Genomic DNA, 15,740 nt, shown 5'->3' with positions numbered 1-15,740 from the left:
TGTGACCTTTTAACGTCACCTGGCTGTGACAGGACAGGCCTTGGAAAGCATTTGCTTACATGCAATCAACGTCACCACATTCAGTGAGTGACGTCCTTGCATACCCACCCAATGAGAGGTCAGGGAAGAGACTTGGAGACTTGCGCTTTGGTGGAAGCAGGGATGGTGAGTTGCAAGGTTTCTCAGATTTGAGAATGTGGGTGGAAGGGGTATGTGAGGGTGTTGCCACTCCATTGCAATATTCAGCTCTGCAGCCAGCCCTCACCCACCACTGCTGCCCTTTTAGGAGGTGTTGTAATGTTAATATTAAATTAGACTATCTCTCTGGGCATGAATGTAATATTACAAGGTTAAACTTCACTGACTCCCCATCCTGGAAGTACGTGGGGATGACATTAATGTAGAAATGCAGATGACTCTCACTCCATTTTAGACAGTCATTTTGATACTACTCCCCTACTATTATCAAATTAAATATCCATCTGCCTCTTCCATTCAGAAATGCCTTCATAGCCATCCTCCAAAGCTTGATATGTCGCACCCGCATCATCATGCGGCGTCACCGGAGTCAGGAAATCGTCTGCATAACGATTCCTGAGGATTAGGGCATTTACATTTGCATTATCTCAGCGGATGATCTCATCTTACCATTGTCCCTGCGATAACATGGACTGTGAGGGAGTGGCCAGAGTATCTGAGCATTACCAACTGACCTCTATGAAGGGATGTGTTTTCTTTATATTCAGGGCTTCTCTGACTCTGCATGCCTGCGAGGAGAGTCCAAGAGGTCACCCAGCTTGTACAAGCTTTAATAAACTTTAACTGTTTGCAGAAGCTAGTGTGTGCGAATTGCATCTTGCGTGTGAAACCTCAGGAAAAGAACCTTAATACTGTTGCACATCCCTGAGTGAAGGGGTGGGCGGACAGATGACCGGTTTTCTTTTGAACAAAAAATGTTTAGCATGCCATACTGAATGTATTTGCAACCACGTTGATTCACGTTCTATCATATTCTCTTCTCAAAAAGATTGAATTTACAAAGGTAGAATGTCTCACGGTTGGAAGTTCTCTTGCAATTTTCCTGAGATGAAATTTTCTCATTTTACTGAAATGTATATGATTACTTTCTGTTCCACTGACAATTGAAGCCTGGAGGTTTAGGAAGATTTCGTTGTTTATTGTGTGCACTAGCAGGTTCCCTTTCTCTACTGAAGTGAAGTTACAATTAAACCAGTACAGCAACAGCCTGAATGGGTTCTCAAAGTGTGGTGAGGCTAAACCTGAACTCTGTACCTGCAGTGCAGCTGAAAAAGTTGTGACTCCAGTATTCAGCTGCTGGGATATGGCACATCTGTGCAAGAGAGAACTTGGGCATGAACCCAAGTTGTCTTATTCTTGTTAGCATTTATGTCCCCTGCAAAGCAAGAGGGAGGGCAATGCAATAGCAATCAAAAATAAATTCACATTACAAAGAGCTGGCATTTGCATTGTGGGTGAATGAATGTCAGCTATAATCGTTGTATTAGTACGTTCAAAGTTTGGGAGAAGATTTGTAGCTCGGGTGCTCGTTGTTGTGGTTCTGTTTGCCGAGCTGGGAATTTGTCTTGCAAACGTTTCGTCCCCTGTCTAGGTGACACCCTCAGTGCTTGGGAGCCTCCTGTGAAGCGCTTCTGTGGTCTTTCCTCCGGCATTTATAGGTGGTTTGAATCTGCCGCTTCCGGTGGTTAGTTCCAGCTGTCCGCTGCAGCGGTCGGTATATTGGGTCCAGGTCGATGTGTTTGTTGTTTGAATCTGTGGATGAGTGCCACGCCTCTAGGAATTTCCTGGCTGTTCTCTGGGCTTGCCCTATAATGGTAGTGTTGTCCCAGTTGAATTCATGTTGCTTGTCGTCTGTGTGTGTGGCTACTAAGGATAGCTGATCATGTCGTTTCGTGGCTAGTTGGTGTTCGTGGAAACGGATTGTTAGCTGTTTTCCTGTTTGTCCTATGTAGTGTTTTGTGCAGTCCTTGCATGGGATTTTGTACACTACATTGGTTTTGCTCATGTTGGGTATCGGGTCCTTCCTTCTGGTGAGTTGTTGTCTAAGCGTGGCTGTTGGTTTGTGTGCTGCTATGAGTCCTAGTGGTCGCAGTAGTCTGGCTGTCAGTTCAGAAATGCTCCTGATGTATGGTAGTGTGGCTAGTCCTTTGCGTTGCGGCATGTCCTCGTTCTGTTGTCTTTCCCTTTTGGCATCTATTGATGAAATTGCGAGGGTATCCGTTTTTGGCGAATACCTTGTACGCAAACCAACAGCCACTCTCAGACAACAACTCACCAGAATGAAAGACCCGATACCCAACATGAGCAAAACTAATGTAGTGAAAAAAATCCCATGCAAGGACTGCACAAAACACTACATAGGACAAACAGGAAAGCAGCTAACTATCTGCATCCATGAACACCAACTAGCCACGAAACGACACGACCAGCTATCCTTAGCCCCACACACAGATGACAAGCAACATGAATTTGACTGGGACAACACTACCATTATAGGGCAAGCCAAACAGAGAACAGCCAGGGAATTCCTAGAGGCATGGCACTCATCCACAGACTCTATCAACAAACACATCGACCTGGACCCAATATACCGATCACTACAGCGGACAGCTGGAACTGACAACCGGAAGTGGCAGAGACAGGCCACTATAAATGCCGGAGGAAACAGCACAGAAGCGCTTCACAGGAGGCTCCCAAGCACTGAGGATGTCACCTAGACACGGGACGAAACGTTTGCAAGACAAATTCCCAGCTCGGCGAACAGAACCACAACGATGTATTAGTATGTTTAGCACTTTTTTCTCACCATATGGTATGGTTATCATGAAGCTTTCGAGTGTTTTGGACCATTGTGTTAGTCCACTCTTTGAAGCTGCACTCTGTATCGTACCTTGTAGAACTGTATTGGAAACAGATTGGTAGTGTTTGATATTAAGCTTCTATTGAAGCTGTGGCAATGGAGAAAATTGATTCTAAATAAGGTCAGAAGTCACAAGACACCAGGTTATAGTCCAACAAGTTTATTTGAAATCATAAGCTTTTAGAGCGCTGCTTTGCCAGGTGACCTGGTGTCGTGGCTTCTCACCTTGTCCACTGCAGTCCAACACCGGCATCTCCACAATATTGGGATTGTCAGAAGCTGCAAGGGGCAGCTGAGGAAAAGGAGACTGGTGCCTTGAAGTCTCTAATGTTTGTGTTTGGATCAAAAGTTTAATATTGTAAATCGATGACAACAGGAGAGTTTTGTTAGTATTGCTTTAGAACTTCAGAAATTGGTTTTCTTCTTCTGTCCTCTTGCTAATAGTCACTGTTTTTGGTGAACTTGATCACTTCAAACCTTGTTGCCTGATTTCAATGATTTCGCATGAGTCCTAGTAATTTGAGGATGATGAAGATTAAAGTAGAAAACAGTTGTTCAACTTGGGTGTTAGGCATCGCCTCCAATCGAAATTTGAGCTTTAAACACAAGTGCAAGTTTAGATGTATTTTTAATCTAAAATGCTGCATATGACAGTTGTTAAAAGAAGGAATTTGTTTTATTTGGTTCTGAAATGAACTGAAATCCTCAGTCAACAGAAAGTAATATCAATATAGATCAACAAAATGATCCAGTGAAGTTAAGTAACTAATTAAAAGATTTTCCTATGTCACATTTGACAGTTCTTCCTGAGCAATTTTACATTACGTATGAATACCTTTTTTCAAGCAAGGGCAAGTGTTACATTGCTGAAAGCATTGTGATTTATCTAAATTGAAAATTACATCAAAATTTAAACTAACATGAAGGAAAATAATGACATTTGGAACCACATTACTTCTCTGAAGCAGATCTGGTATTTGGTGATTGAGGAAAAAAGGCTTTAAATAACAAACTTCTTTTCAAGCGGTGCACCTAGAAGTTGTCTACCTCTAACTTTCACATGACTTGCATAGGAAAGTCCAAAAAGAGTTCACACCAAATGGAAAACACCTGACTATCCTGAATGCTCACCAAGACAGGTTTCTCTTAGGCAATAACAAATGGACATGTTTCAGGTGCACTAAGCCAGAAGATTATCTGATCATGGACAAAGCAGTACTTGTTATTTGCTCAAGTCCTGATACGGGTGCGATAGGGAGTGGTTGCAGATTGAACTTTAACCTTCTAAGTTGACTGTGTTGCCACTGAGGCAAATTGATGCATTAAATGAATTCAGCAGTTCATATTCTAAAATAAATGAAATCCATATGTATTCCTAATCATTCCTCTGAAATGTGTTTCTAAGGAGGATGATTAATCAGCCATATTTGTTATGTTTGATCTGCTCCAAAGTTGGTCATTTGCAAAATATTTGTTAGACACAGCTGTAAAGGGTGAGTATATGGTAGTTCCTGGAAAGATCATTTTAGCTTTCCTTGCTATGGAAAATTTATTTTGCAATGCCTGGTTCATATCTGACTGGGGGGATAGTGTTAATGCAAGGAAGCCAATCAGTCAATTTAATGTTAACCTCTTCCCTCAGTGTCTCAAGGTGAAAGGGAGACTATCCTTCATGGACTAGAATCTGCACTCTAGATATGGCTGTAGACTTAACATTCAATGTGTCATGCGCACAGATGGAGGAAGAGGTTGACACTAAGATATAGGAACTGAGAATCCACTCTATGCATCAATTCCATTCATTAAGATTCTGGCTGATCTGGGAATCCTCAAATAGTCTTCTACCTTATCCCCATAACCACTGACTCCCTTGCTGATTAATAAATCTGTCTATTTCAGCCTTGGATGTACTTAATGACTAAGCTTCTCCAATTTAAAGCAAAATTTCACTGATTCACTGCCCTATCAGAAGAAATTCTGTTTCATCTCTTTGCTGAATGGCTGACCCCTTATTCTGAGATTATACCCTCTGACCTTAGACTAACCACAAAGATAGACAATTTTACTGCATCTACCGTCAAGTCCCCTAGGGATCTTTTTATGTTTGAATAAGGGTGCCTTTCATTCTATCAAATGCTTGTGTTGAGCATTGCTGGAGCACTACAATCCTGAGGCAGCAATGTTGGCATGGGAACAGAGCGGCATGTTGAACAGGTAGGCAACTGGAAGCTTGATCACTTTTGTGAACAAAGCCCAGGTAAACTGGTCACCTTGTCGTGTTTTGTCTTCCCAATGTAGAGGAGATCCATAGTGTGAGCATATTGTTGAATCGGCCAAGATCATGTTGAATGGTGGAGCTAACTCAAGGCCCTGAGCAGCCTACTCCTGTTTGTTTCTTTAGTCTTCTGTTGGCTCTCAGGCACGTGGTACTATTATATACAGAGGAATCTCAGATTATTCAAATGAAATTGATAATTGATTATTCGGATAATCGATTTTAGCTTAAACAGTGGAAGCCATACTGATCTGATGCTGTGGTCTACCAAGAGTTTGTTTAAATCTATAATTTTAATGAGTATGTCATTTAAACAAACTTATCTTTGCAGTCTGCAAATCACAAGTTAAAATGAGAAGTAGTAAACCCAGCATTAAACAAGCAACCGTAGCAGCTGTTCGGGATCAAGACCATTTCCAGTATCAGTTTCTGGGTACTCGGTCACGCAGTAGAAAGACTGAAGCCCCGCATCGTGTATGTGTTTACATTCTCAGCCTTTTTAAATGAATGGTCCTGTAAAGTGCTGGGAATACTTTAATTCACTTAATTTTGCAAAGGGCTGTGTAACAACCCCTACCTAAAAATATCCAATTGCTGATGCTTGAGCTGCTTCTGTTTCTTTGTTTTTGCCAGCTTCTTCACATCTTCAGTACAGGCAAAGCGCATACGCTTAGCTCTTTGTAACATTTTTGTGGAACCTTGAATCTTCGGGAAATCCGATATTCAGGTAATCGAGGTTCCCCTGTACTGCTGACTTTTTAACCAACCTTTGTGAATCTCATGAATGTTTTAATGAGTCATTAATGTGCTCAAATCTGAGGGACCATGTACAACAATCTGTTTTGAGGAAGGGTCATGGAACCAAGACATTAACTTTTCTCATGCTGCCAGACCTGCTGAGCTCTTCCAGAAACTTGACTTTGTTCGATTTTACAACATCTGCAGTTCTTCTAGTTTTTACAACGATCTTTCTAATTGTTGAGGAATTTCCTTTGTTTTGCCCTTCCCACAGCATATTCCTTTAATCAGATGTAGATTAGCCTATGCATGACCGGTATATAGGTATCCCTTTGCCTTATTTATTTTCTTGGATGTCACTATATGCCAATGCTGAGTGGATTTAATAAGGGTGACTATTAAATGTAAGTTGCAATAAGTAAACTTGAAGCCTGTGTATTTATCTCTGGTAATTGCTGGAAATTCCCTGGGTGTTAAAATTCTTTTTATGATCTAAAGAACCTGAGATAAACTGGTTGTGTAGGCTGGAATCTAAATTGTTTTGTTTATTAACATGACCGCATAGGAAATAGGAACTGAACAAGATCACATAGCTCCTCGAGGCTGCTTTGCCATTCAGTCCTTTGTGGCTCATCCTCTACTTCACATTCACTTTCCTGTCTTCCCCTCATATTCCTTAATGCTCTGAGACTAAAAATCTGTCTGTCTGCTTGAAAATGCTCAAATGTGGAGCATCCACATCTTAGAGAATTCCAATGATTGACAGTCCATTGAGTGAAAAATTAGCATTTTAGCCTGAAATTGTATTCCTTTACCCTAAGATTGACCCATGTTTTTCGATTTCCCCAGCCTTCTACAGTTTTGGAGGAGTTGATAATGTTGTACTTAAATCTGCTTGCAGCAAAGATCAGCATGCTATTTGTCTTGATGATAACTTTGTACCTGAATGTTCACTTTCTTTTTTCCATAAGGGAATGTCCAACTGAGTATCAATCTTGAAGCATTTCACATCATTTTCTGAATGAATTGAATGGAGTGTCACGTGTACTGAGGTACGCTGAAAAGCTTTGTCTTGAGCAATACAGGCAGATCACATAGTTAAGTAGCATAGATACGTAAATAATAGGTAAACAACGGCAAAACAAAAACACAGGTATAGGCAAATGTTAAAAGTTTGAGTGTCCATTCAGTATTCTAACAGTAGGTTAGAAACTGTTTTGAAAATGGCTGGTGCTTGTGTTCAGGCTTCTGTACCTTCTCCATGATGGTAGAGGTTGTAGAAAAACATTGCCAGGGTAGGATGGATCTTTGAGAATGCTGGTGGCCTTCCCTTGACAGTGGGCCTGGTAGTTGGATTCTATAGGTGGGAGGTTGACCCTTGTGATTGTCCAGGTAGAGTTCACCACTCATTGTAATTGTCTCCGATCTTGAATGGTACAGTTGCCATACCAGGTAGTGATATATCCAGACAAATGCTCTCGCTGGCGCACTTATAAAAGTTGGCAAGGGTATTTGCCGCCATGCCAAATTTCCTCAACTGCCTGAGGAAGAAGAGACGTTGTTGGGTCTTTGTAACCAGTGCATCCACATGGAGTCCAAGAAAGCTTATTGTGGATGACCACTTCCCAGGAGCTTGACTCTGTCCACTTGTTCCATCTCTGTGCTGTTAATGTGTAGGGGGGCATTAGTAGCATCCGCCAAAAGTCAATAATGAGTTCCTTGGTTTTGCTGGCATTGAGAGCTAGGTTGTTCTCAGTGCACCATTTTACCAGGTCTTCAACCTCCCATCTGTAGTCTGTTTGTTTCGTTGCCATCTGAGATTCGACTGACTATGGTGGTGTCATCAGCGAACTTGTAAATGGCATTAGTCTGGTATTTGGCGATGCAGTCATGTGTATACAGTGAGTATAGTAGGGGGCTGAGTATGCACTCCTGGGGGACTCCGGTGTTGTTTGAGTGAGGATGAAATATTGTCCCCAGCTTTCACTGACTGTGGCCTGTGGGTCAGGAAACTGAGGATTCAGTTGCAGAGAGTTGGGCTTAGTCTGAGGTCACCCTAGGTAAAAACAGCAACTGCAGATGCTGGAAACCAGATTCTGGATTAGTGGTGCTGGAAAAGCGCAGCATCCAAGGAGCAGTAAAGTCGCCGTTTCAGGAAAAAGTCCTTCACCAGGAATACTAAGGTCACTAAGTTTAGTAATCAGTCTTGAGGGGATAATAATGTTGAAGGCTGAACTGTAGTCAAGGAGTAGGATTCTTTCGTAGCTGTTCTTGGTGTCGAGATGTTCGAGGGAGGAGTGAAGGGCAAGTGATATGGCATCTGAAGTGGATATGCTGGTCCGATTGGCAAATTGAGTGGGCCAAGAGTAGTTGGGAGGCTGGAGTTGATTAATGCCATGACAGCCTTTCAAAGCAATTCATGACCACCGAAGTTAGTCATTGAGACATGCTACATGAGCCTTGTTAGGCGCAGGGATGATGTTGGCTGAAAATGTGTTGCTGGAAAAGCGCAGCAGGTCAGGCAGCATCCAAGGAACAGGAGAATTGACGTTTCGGGCATAAGCCCTTCTTCAGGAATGAGGAAAGTATGTCCAGCAGGCTAAGATAAAAGGTAGGGAGGAGGGTTTTTGGGGGAGGGGCGTTGGGAATGCGATGGGTGGAGGGAGGTCAAGGTGAGGGTGATAGGCCGGAGTGGGGTGGGGGCGGAGAGGTCAGGAAGAAGATTGCAGGTTAGGAAGGCGGTGTGGAGTTCGAGGGATTTGACTGAGACAAAGTGGGGGGGAGGGGAAATGAGGAAACTGGAGAAATTTGAAGTTTTGCCTTGTCCTGTATTGCCTACTCACTTAATTGGTCTGTATTTATTTTGCCTTTGGGTCCTTCTCAGTGCATACATTCCCAGCTAGTTTAGTAAAGTCAGCAAATTTACTTTGCTCTTGTAGGAGTCAGAGGATAGGGATGTTTGATAATAGGCCAAGTTTAAAGACTTTGTATCTGAATGTGTGCCACAACTGGAATAAAATTAGTCAATAATGCAGTTATTGACAATTGTGTATGATTTAGTGGTGACTACTGAGACATAGTTACAGGGAGACCAGGATTGAGAATTGAATATCCAAGGATGTTCAATGTTTTCATAATTCATAGGATCCCAACAGTGTGGAAGCAGGCTATTTAGCCCATTGAGTTCACACCGACCCTCCTGAAGAGCATCCCATCCAGATACACTCCCTTGTTTTGGGAGGATAGACAAAGGAAAAAGAGATGGAGTTGGATTTTTGGAGCAAAGGAAGTGATCAGTGCTGTACCGAAATTTATTTTGGCACTGGTGACCAAGATCTCAAAAAACAGTTTAAGCAGAAAGAACAAATGGGAAGGGAATAAAGTTCCTGGTGGAAGTAATCAGTAGGTCTTCGAGTGTTAGCTCCTCAGTAGGATAAAACAGGGAATACGAAGAAAAATCTAACATTAATCACCTGATAATTTTAATATGCATATGGACTGGATTATTCAAATTGGCATGGGTAATCTTGAGTGAAGAGTTCAGAATGTGTATTAAAAAATATTTCTTGGAGTAAACTGGGAGCAGACTGTTTTGGATTTGATATTGTGCATTGAGATGGATGAATTAACGTTCGCAGAGTGAAGGATCCTTTCGGGATGAGTGACCATGGCATGCTGGAATTGCAAATTGTTTGAGGATGGGAAACCTGAGTACCACAACAGTCTTCTGATATTAAATATGAGGACAGATTTGGCTTGAGTGTACTGGGTATTGTAATGGACCAGACAAAACCATCTCAAAAAATATATATTAAGGTAGTCTAAACCCAGACTCCTTTTGTTTTAAAGAGGTAAGTGTAAGGCGTTGTGTTCTAGATGCACTTTGGTCAAAATACCATGCTTGAAATAAAACTTAATTTATTCATGCTCTATAATTAAATATAGACAAAAGAAAATAATAGGCTTAATTAACTCTTATCAAAATGCTTTACAATATATATGCTAACTACCAATTAACTGTTCCAAAATAGTGCCATCTCATAAACCTTGGCAAAGAAAAATTCAGTACACTTGTCTCTCATGCAATTCTAGCAGCAGGACTTGAGCTTTTAGTTGTGAAGGAGAGGAATAAGAGCTTCCGTATCCAACTTCAAGGCCCCAGCAACTGCTGCTGAAGGCTACAACTAAAAAAAAATTCTTGGTTCTGTCACATCTTGACCTACCCATTCAGGTTGCTTCTATTGTTCTGACTTTTCTTTAAAAAAAAACAAGGCCTTAAAACTGTTTGTTGGGTTTGGAGCAGATTGCTTGACACTTCTGTTTCAACCTTCATTTTTAAAAAAAGCAGGACACACCCCTCTTAAGGCCATGGTATCATCACAGTAAAAAGACTAAAAAGGTAGGACAGTTTATGAACTGTGACAGACATTTAAGAATTTTTCCCAGCTGAAATATATTCCATAGAGGAAGAAACATCCTCCTTTTAAAAATAAAGCATAAGAGAAACATCACCTTTAAAAACAGTGCTTAGTGTTGGTGATGTAATCATGTTACAGCCAATGCACATCTTAAAAGTTCACGCTTTAGAAACAGCATCCCAAATTTATCTGTCATGTTACAGCAAATTCATATTGACAAAATGTGTTATAGCTACAGCAGAAGGACCTATACTCAAAGTAAAATCACATTGGGTTAGAGGTGAAATAATATTTTGGATAGAGGATTGCTGAACAAACAAAAAGCAGAGTTGCAATAAGGTGGGTCTTTTCTGGTTGGCAAGATGTAGCTCATGGGGTGCCAGAGAGTTTGTCCCCCAGGGGCCCCAAATGCTTACAATCTTAGTGACTTAGATGCAGGGATTGAAAGTACTAAAACCAAATTTGCAGATGTCAGTAAAGTGGTAGAAAAATATCTTGTAATGACAAAATAAGGAATTTACAAATGGATATGTATAGGTTACGTGAATGGGCCAAAATTTGGCAGATGGAGCTTGGCAGGTTATCCATTTTGGCCAGAAGAATAAAAAGCCAACTTACTTAAATGGAGAAAAATATCAATAACTTTGATGCAGAGACATCTGGGTGTCCTTGTGCATGAGTTTCTGAAAGCTAGCATGTAGATGTAGTAGCTAATAAAGGGTAAATGGAATTTTGGTATTTACTCCTAATGTAATGGCACCTCTAAGTAGGCAAGTGTTGTTGCAATTGTATGAGGTGTTAGTGAGACAGCACCTAAAATAGTGCACACAGCTTTTAACCCTTGAAGGATGTAATTGCATTGAGGTAGTTCAGAGAAGGTTCACTATATGAATTCAAGAGATGAAAGCCTTGTTTTATGAAGTGAGATTGAGCAGTTAGGCTTGTGCTCAAGAGTGTCAAAGAATGAGCTGTTTCCCCTAGTGGTGCAATCTCGCACAAGTAGTCATTGTTAAGGCTAAAATGTGTTAAAGAGGCATTACTTCTCTCAGGATTGAGACTCAATTGAATTCACTATCCCAAAGTATGGTGCACGCAGAATCAATTCAAACATGTGACAGATTTTTAATTATTAATAGGTTAAAAGGTTTTGGGAAGTAGGCAAGAAAGTGTAGTTGAGGCCAAAATGAGATTAGGCCATGATTGTATTGAATAGCAGAGCAAATTTGAGTTGAATTGCCTACTCCTGCTTCTAGTTAAGATCTTGTCTGTTTGTCCAAGTCATTAATGCATATTGTTAGTGGCTGATGTCACAGCATTGATCCTTGTGGCACTCCAATAGTCAGCTACTGATTTGTCTTTTTATCTCTATCTGCTTCCTACTATCTGTTAGCTAGGACTCTATTCATGTTTTTATATTAACCCCCCAACTCCATGAGCCATCTTAGCAAATGACATCTGGAAATCGAAGTCTTTTACATCCACATGTACTAGTTATTCTTTTAATTAGAGTCCCTACAGAATGGAAACAGGCCCTTCGACCCAACAAGTCCACACTGACCTACTGAGTAACCCATCCAGACCTATTCCCCATCCCTATATTTGTCCTTGATTAATGCACCTGACAGTATAGGCAACTTGGCTAATTCACCTGACTAGCACATCTTTGGATTGTGGGAGGAAACCCATGCAGACTCGGCGAATACGTGCAAACTCCACACAGACCATTGCCCGAGGCAGGAACCAAACCCGGGTCCCTGGCGCTTTTGAGGCAGCAGTGCTACCCTACTAGTGAAATGCTCGCAAACAAAATCGTCAATTTGTTGAGCATTATTTCACTTCTTGTAAACCTATGTTGAATGTGGTCATATCAGAATTTTGTGTTGGTAGACTTCATAAAGTCCAGTGTTTTTTCCAATGCCAGATTTCAGGTTAATTGACCTGTCTTTCTCTGTTTTTAGGTTTTTGCCTTTTTAATAGCTCTATTACTTTTGGGATTGAAGTTGAGTGATAGATTCAAATTCTTCATAGCATTCAAGTAAAATATGACACTTAAAAACACATTTCTGTTTCCAATGCTGTTTGATTTTCTAGTGAAGAACTAATATTTATTAAAATCCTATTTACGATGTGTATTAGAGTATTATGTACAGTGCTTGATTCGTAATTATAGTTTTACACTGGGTCCAGTGTATCTAATCTTCTGCTTAAAAGTCAACCTTTCCATTTTTTGTTTGAATGAAGAGCAAACCCTGAGGTGCCTACAACTGGATTTACTATATGAAGGGCACCAGAGATTTTAAGATGTTTTAACACTCTACCTTTAAGCCTTGTTTGGTCATGGAATCTCATAACGTAGACAGCATTTGAGATGTAAGTAGGACTGGGCCAACTGTGGAGATTACCACTAAATTGGAGCAAAGGGAACTTGTGAGCAAGTTGGAATAATGTGCAATTGGAAATATGATGGAAGTGCTTGAAATTGATGTATTCTGTTATGGAGAAGCTGTTTTCATGGCAGAGGAGGGTGGGTAACCAGATGATACAGATTTAAAATAGCTGGTAAAAAGTCTAAAATCTAGAGATGAAGAGAAATTACTTTGCTCAGTGGGTTGATACAGTTTGGAATGCACTGCTGGAAAGAGTGGGTGAAAGCAGTTACTACTGAAACTTTCAAAAATAAATTACTTGGTCTTTTGAAGAGAAAATAGGGCTATGGGAAAAGAGTATGCAACTGGAACAAATTTGATACCAATTCAAGAAAGCTAGTGTAAGCCTACTGTACAGTTTTGCAAGCGTGCAGCTGAGTGTATGTTCAATTTTATGTAAATTGACTTCTGAAAAGAAGTTTGACAAAACAGCATGTTGTTGCAAAGATAAATGCAAAGACATCCGCAGTATAGAATTATATTGCAAGTTCAAATATATATCCTGTGCTCAATGATGGAATCAAAGTAATTTTGTTTTGCCTGCTGTCTGGTTGTCCTGCATGTCCAAGTCTGATATTCATCAAATTAATGATGAATATGATGACTGAGTTCAATCTTAAAGTCTAGTTTGACTAATAGCTGCTGGCGGCATCTAAGGTAGAGTCAAATGTAGTTCATTTTAGTTAATTTTATTTCAACTAGAAAGTTGTTGGATTGTGCCTTTATCCCATTAAAGTTCAATATTAATGGCATTAAAATACTGATACTTAATGTTAATCAAAATAATTGAGATTATTGCAACACTAGAGTTTTTGCTGGGCTTTGATTTTTAGCATGAGAACCAAGATATGTTGGATGGAAGAGATTACTTTGTGGATTTGTTCAGCTGAAATTAGCATTTTTATATTAGCACTTTTTCCAATATTGAGAATTAGAAATAGATTTTATTTCTATGCTCAAGTACAGGGATACAGAAATATAGTGAAAAGTGTACAAAGTTGCCATTCCTGGCACCACCTTGAGTACAAAGGTATCTAGGTACAAAAGAAGGTTAAGCATTTCACTTTGCCTTAAACCATGGGCTTGCAGAACCTCCATGCTGGGCTTTCCCTGCAAAGACTTGCACTCCCCATGTGGGCTTGTTTCCCTCCAGCAAGGGGGATCAAGCTTCATTTTGCTGCCTTGCTGCTGGCCAGCAGATTCCTGCTGAGGTTTGCCAGCCGCCTCAACGATGCCACGATGCTGTTGACCACTAGAGTTCTGCCCGGCTACCAGATGTCTTGTTGCTGAGTGCCAAAGTCACGCTTCGAGCCCCAGGTGCTGTCACGTTTTGGACCCTGATGCTGTTCCCTCTACAATGGAGCTTTCCCCATAAGGTGAGTAAAACAGAACAAACTAAAAATATACTTGAAGGAAGAAGAGAAAAGAAGAATAAAATGAAAACCATCTTAAGGGCTCACCACCCAAACGCAATAAAAAAGGCTGCTTACAAATGAAGCACAGGCTGCACACTTTGTGTTGCCTTGGTTGTGTCCCTACCCCTCGATCACAGAACCTGGGTAGAAGACCCACCTGCTCATACCTGAATAGATTTGTTTAAAATATTGATCTGATCATGCAATCTTTTCCTTTTTCTCTTTAAATTGACTACTGTACTGTTAGGATATTGCACTTCAACTCAAACCAAGACTGCTTAACTGTTTCCGCATTAATTTACTGTCCATAGTTTTTCTTTCCATTATCATTGTGTTGCTAGCATTGAATATGCTTCACCTTTTCTGTGGTTATGATGATTTATCTTTTCTTGGGAAGCAAATCTAGTAAATTAACTGTTACTTTACAATTAAGTTTTTTTTTTATTTCCATTTAAAATAAACATTCAACTATTTGACCTTTTTCCAAGGACTTAACAACTTTGAAAAATTTACAAGTTTTCTGGGTTTGTTTAAGGCTCAACTTTTCCAAAATGATCCAGAATGTAGCATTCTACGTTTGGGTGGGCAAAGTATAATGTTAAATATCTTGGTGACTAACTAATTTCAACCACATGGATTCCTTTCAAATACATCATTTATCCCAAAGAAAATAGAGCCCAGAAGATTCATTTATGTTTGACAAGAGAGTGCTTTCTGCTTTAAATGTTCCCTCAAACTTTGTACAAAGATTTTTTTTTCCCCCCAAGTGCTTCTCTTTGCTGTTAAGCCCAGTTTATAAACAGAGCTGTTACTGGTTGCTCAAATAAAACATTATTTCCCTGTTTGTCTGAAAACCAAACTCTTGCATCCTCTGTTACATATCAACTCATCTTTCCATGTGTGTAGTTTCACCTCCATAATGTACTATGAATCTTTGCGCCCTTAAAGCTTAAATGAATTCTAGAATTGTTAGTCAATCAGCTCAGACTGGCGCCAGTGTTTTAAGTAAAAACATGTGAATATCATAGAACATGAATACTTTGTGTTGTAATTATCTCTAGATACAAAATTTCTTAACTGGGGCAGAGCAGAATGCATTTGGTGTACTTTTGGTGTAGTTTTCTTTGGCTTAATTTATAATTTCAATTACATTTTATCTGTGTAAATAAGAGTAATATCAATTACATCAATTGAGCTTCACATTTTAGGGAATTTGAGGTATAAAGCCTATTAATGTCCAAGTTTCAAATTCTTAGTTTGTAACAACGGTCCTCAGTTGTGCTTGCCGTAGAAATATTATTTGTACTATTTAGGAATATGGTAGTTATGAATCAAAGAATTTATTAAGCAAGATTTTCTGAATTTTTAAACCAGCAAAGATGACTTGGAAATTTTCTTGTTGCGGCTCAGGACTCCTTGAATGTTGGTCCAACAGAAAGCACCTTTTTTCCCTCCTGACTCTTGAGATGTTATGTTGAACTATGTCTCAGAAGAATTAAACAACAGAAACCGTTGTAAACATTGTGCCATAATTAAATCATAAATTTCTAATTTTGTTTCCCTAATTCT

General features: G+C 40.0%; 1 protein-coding gene and 1 long non-coding RNA gene across 7 annotated transcripts in view; one reads left to right on the top strand and one right to left on the bottom strand.

Moving 5' to 3' along the window:
• eps8a (EGFR pathway substrate 8a, signaling adaptor) overlaps window positions 1-15,740 on the top strand; it is a 220,019-nt gene that overhangs the window by 80,153 nt on the left and 124,126 nt on the right. The gene's annotated exons all lie outside the window — the stretch shown is intronic.
• The window catches only part of LOC140466702 (uncharacterized), a 37,575-nt gene continuing 24,919 nt past the window's right edge, over window positions 3,085-15,740 (bottom strand). For 2 of the 3 annotated variants that reach the window (XR_011955265.1, XR_011955266.1), the window contains one exon: window positions 5,542-14,162. This is a non-coding gene — a long non-coding RNA (uncharacterized lncRNA). Of the gene's footprint in view, window positions 5,329-5,541; window positions 14,163-15,740 lie in introns of those variants that run through there. The other variant, XR_011955263.1, reaches the window with a different exon arrangement.

The sequence above is a fragment of the Chiloscyllium punctatum genome, chromosome 44 (genome assembly GCF_047496795.1).
Source record: "Chiloscyllium punctatum isolate Juve2018m chromosome 44, sChiPun1.3, whole genome shotgun sequence".
Classification (NCBI taxonomy): domain Eukaryota; kingdom Metazoa; phylum Chordata; class Chondrichthyes; order Orectolobiformes; family Hemiscylliidae; genus Chiloscyllium; species Chiloscyllium punctatum.
Note: the sequence above shows the minus strand (reverse complement) of the source record. Positions and strands in the feature narration are given on the sequence as shown.